The sequence below is a fragment of the Cyprinodon tularosa genome, unplaced genomic scaffold (assembly GCF_016077235.1).
Source record: "Cyprinodon tularosa strain WSP-4 unplaced genomic scaffold, ASM1607723v1 ctg30, whole genome shotgun sequence".
In the NCBI taxonomy this organism is placed as follows: Eukaryota; Metazoa; Chordata; class Actinopteri; order Cyprinodontiformes; family Cyprinodontidae; genus Cyprinodon; species Cyprinodon tularosa.
Window position 1 is genome coordinate 3,456,890 of NW_024039008.1, and position 5,050 is coordinate 3,461,939.

A 5,050-nucleotide genomic window follows, 5' to 3' on the forward strand; every position below is an offset into this window, starting at 1 on the left:
GAAACATTTTAATAACTGCACATAACATACTTTGTATAAATAAGAGTCCTGCCAAATCTCTTTCCTCAATTTCGCTCACGTTTCTCAGTTTTTGTCCCACTGATTATCGTAATGATTGCAAGTCTCTTAAAATGGCAATGTGTGTTTTAGAGGCAGAGCTTTGGTGACTGCAAACTGTTACATAAAATAGAAAAAAAAAAAAAAAAAAAAACTTCTGCACACTTTTTTGGAGTGTGGCAGACATCTCCCTCTTGTTTGCCCCATACTGTGTTTTATAAGGGAGAGTTTTTGCTATTTGGTAAACAAGGGCTCAACACTTGTTTACCAAATCGTAGTTAACATTTCTCACGGTTAATGGAATCTCTCAGATTTGCAGAGATTTCTAAAAACTTTCCTATTGTCCTTGCTTTTTAGCTTTGTTTTATCTTCTCACTACTCTTGTTTCTGGATTGTCTACCCTCTTACCTTTGCTTTATTTTCTCCCCAGTCGAAAGTTCTTGTTTTTCCTGCCTCCCCTGTTTCACACATTTCCTTTTTCCTCTCCATCTCTCCTCTAAACCCTCTTCTCTTTTCCACATACTCTCATATCCCCTTTTCTCCTTACTCCTGCACTAACAGTGAGCTGTTGTGACTCTGACATTATTACCCTTGTTGTGACAGGTTTCATTTGTACCCTGTGGACCTATACATCAGGCTGACTGATAGTCCAGGGCCTGGGGCCAACTGTGCCCCGCCCAGACTGGGACAAGGTAACAGACAGAATAGTCCTAAAAATCACTCCAACCTGGGTACCACTAGATCTTTTTCCATTAATCTTTTCCAAACACCGAACTGCTTTAAAGCCCACCCTAAAAATTGCCTTATCTAAAATATTGCACCACACCAAAACAGCTAAGTATAGCCCGAAAAAAAGAAAAGAAAGAAACATTTTATATTAAACAATCTTACCAGGTGGGTAATAGACTTTAATTTTCATAGAATTTGGATGACAAAAAAAAAAAGTATTTTATTTTTAAATAATATATCTTGTCCAGAAAACCTTGGGGGAAAAAGCGAGAGGGCGGCAGTAGTCCAAAAGAGTTTCAACACACTTTCACAGAGTAACTGAGTGCTAAAACACAAAGGATAAGCCACAAAAGGCCACTAAAACGAAATTGGCAGTTTACATAATGCTAAATTTAAATACAGAAGTATGTTGTAAGTGCTGTAACTATTGCAACAATAGAACAACTGCATAAGCAAGAGGCACAGACACAGCTTTAGAGGATTGTGGAGCGATAGCTATGGTATCACTGTGATGTACTGGTAAGCCAAATTGTCTGACACCATAGGAAAGATTTGAGAGATAAGGAAAGAGATGAGAGATACTGGACCCAATAATCCAGTTAAGATTATTTGTGTTTCTTTTATAGAATTGATTTAATAGAATAAATAGCTTTTAAATTATATTTTTATTTACTAAAGTTTTCAGATGTATTTTTACACAGAGCTTAGTTTAATGGAAAATTTGTTTTTTTTTTTGCTTTATTTGTGTAAATCTGTTATCTATTTTATAAAGACTATGCAAATGACACAAATTCTTTTCTAAAAAAAAATTTATTCAATATTTCTTAAAGGACCACTGACATATTTTATTACAATAAAGGAGAAATGTAATGACTTGTTTTATTCAAAAGCTTAAACTGTAGTTTAAATTACTTTCCTGTATATTGTTGAAACTATTAATCCCTAACAACACTTATAATTGCACAGCAGATATGTGGTGTGTGGCGCTCAGCTCTATACTCCATCCCATATTCATCCCTGTTCCCTCATAAATCCAGTCAATACATCAACAATTCCCTCAGACCGCTCGCAGCCCTATTGATCTGTGGTCATATTAATGTGTGGCTTATAAGCTCTTCGGCATCCTTTGTAGCAAGACAAAAATGAATTCACTTTAAGTGTGGCTGCTTCTAATGGCTAAGTTATCCTGGTTCCCCACAATGGATCAGACCCTATATCTGCTCACCTGATCGAATAGAGTATAAAGTTAAAAAAGCATTAGGGAAAGACATCAGACAAATCTTATTTAACACCAGAATACTGCAGGAATGGACTAATTTTACATGAGCTTTTGTGGAATGAATAACATAGAACAGTCTAGTGGTTTTGTACAAGTTCTTACTTAGTGTGCCTTGATGCTTGTTGTTAGCTCAGCAGAAGCATTTATAAACAAGGTTCTGCTGTCTCTCTGTTTAGTCAATGGCCCTCCATTCAGCGTGGAGGTTCGCCAGAAGCAGAGTTGAGCAAAGACATTTTTCATCTGCTATCCTCTGGAATATAGCCCTCTGGTGATGTGTTTCTGTGTGCACTTTTTACTTTTGTGAATCCACTCGTGTGTGAAGGTAAGCTTGCAAAATGTCTATGCATTTCTTTTGTGCAAAAATACATTCACAACTAGCTTTTTGCTGTGTGTGCCGAAGAAAAAAGACTGACCACACGGAAGGCACATTAATCATCCAGATTTTTTCTTTCTTTTTCTTTTTTTACTTCTTCTTCACCTTATGCATTATAAGTTGAGGTCTGATGGATGACTGGTCTCCTACCCTGGATTCTTGGAAAAATACTTTAGCCTATCGACAAGCCAGAACCCCTTTAGGGAATACTAGCTTTACCCTACAGCCCATAGATTTGGAGACACTCAGTGAGGCTCCTCATGTATTTATGTATTTCACAGATGGTACCTGTCTTAAAACAGTAAACGGAAACTGACAGCTGTAAGGAGCAGCAGAGCAGCTCCTTTTTAGTGAGCAAGGTGTACCCTTCTGTAGCTTAAAGCATACATGGAATCGTTTGTAAAGTGAATATACATGCATGTTTACATGTAAGCCCTCCTCATTAATTGGCGAGTATTGTAAAATTGGTAAAAAGCCTTGTTATGACAAAGGAACCTGTCAACTCTAAAAAATGTTAAAACAGTTTGTACAAAAAAAATAATAATCATACAATAAATACATTTTTTTTTACTAATCATCGGTGCCACAAAAAATGATGCCACTGATAAGCCTTATGGAATAACCATTTTAGACATATTCTTTTAATTCATATTCACTTTTTAAATTAACAGGAATTTTGTGATCGACATCTTGGATCCCCCGTTGTGGTATAAACAATACATAAAGCAATTTAAGCACTTATTTTCTTAAATAGGGTAAAATAAGAGAATTTTGAAATAGGGCAGATATAAAAAATATTATATAACAATCTGTATTTTGTTGTTTTTACTTTCATCACAAAAATTACACCCCTTTTGATGTGTATTTTGATTATTTAATGTTAAATAATGACCTCTCAGTCTAGTAGTATTAGCCTTATCTTTAACGCTGTCCCTGATTCTCTATTGGATGGAAGTTATCATAGCTCGGTCACTCTCAGATTTAAATATTGCTTACATTTAATTGAGAAAAGATTGCATCAAATCTTGATATGTCTTTAGAAGCAGTACTTTGGGAATATCAAACCATTAGGTATACTTAAACAACTTTTGTTGTCATTTTGTAAACAGAGAAAAAATTTCCTTTTGCAAACTTCTCATGACATTTCCATTTCTTAAAGTGCAGCAGTGATCAAATGTAAACAGTGTGGGAGAAAAGATAGCTGAAATGAACAACAGTTCAGCTGTCTGATGGCAATGGGAAAAAAGCTGTTACAGAATCTGCTGTTCCTGCAGCGGATGCTGCGAAGCCTCTTCCCTCAGGGCAGCAGGGAGAACAATATCTGAAAAGGTTTAAAAACCTTCCAAAGATTCTAAAATAAATTTAGTATCTTTATATCATTTCCATAGGTACCAGCATCTGTGTAAGGCAGTGTGCCTCCAACAATTCCAACAAACCAGTTTGAATAATTATAATTTGTGTAAAAAAAGCAAACCTAAGGCCCTACAAGGCTAAGCGGGTATAACAGCATTTAGATACATATTTATTGATTCATAGTGTTATACTTTTATACTTATTAACAGTCTGATTAAATTATTTTTCCCCAGGTGTGTTTCAGCTACATGCAAGGTTAGAATTGAATTTGCAGCAACATTGCCATCAAAAGCTTATAAGGATTCTGGGGTTGTGAAAGAATTATATCAAAACACCATATTTCATTTAGAAATATTCATATTAATTTTCAGAATATGCAAAAGAATAAGATGCTTTGATACAGTATATAGCAGTTTATAAGGCTGTATGAGTTGTTACCATATGTTATTTTGTAATTTTAATATAGTCAATCATATTAGCTTATGTTTATTGATTAGTTATTTACATATCAATTTGAGGTAATTGGTTTGTGTTTAGATTTTTACAGAGCCACTGTTAAAGAAAATATGTAATAAAAAGTTTAATTATGGTTTGAAAAATGCTGACTGGTTAAAAACCCAAAGATCTATCTTTTCATACTCACAGCTGGGGTTTCATTGTATTACATATGAGTGAAAGGAAAACACAGATGGCGCTTCATAGATGAATAAGTTAAACAGGTAACATAATAGTATTTAACAGCTTTGTTAGAAATAAATTAAGAAACAGTCTTAATATTAACTCTGCATCCCCACTTTCTTGTTAAATATAGATGTAGTAAAACTTGCAACACATCAGCGGATCAGATGCTGCTTTTTTAATTTCTCAAGGTAAGGTAATTTCTTGGATGCATTGCTTTTACTCTACATTTATAACGAACCATATTTAACTAATTAAATCAGTTTTTCCTCACACGTAGAGACTTTAAGTATTAAACAACACAGACGGTGCATGTGAAGACATTGCAGGTTATATTTTTCGATAAAGAGTTGGTCAGACATGGTTTATGAAGTGTTTTACGCCTTAGGCTCTGATTCCTCAGTACCTTCTTTTTTAGATAAGCGAGGCAGTTGGCGGAGAATTACAGAAAAGATGTCTGCAGCTGGTTTTGGCTCATGACTTGACCTATCTGACCTGATTTTGGAGTGTTTAAAGCATCTGTTACTTCCTACCCCCTTGTTGCATATAGAGGCAGTTTAAGCACTGGTCTCAAGCAAGTA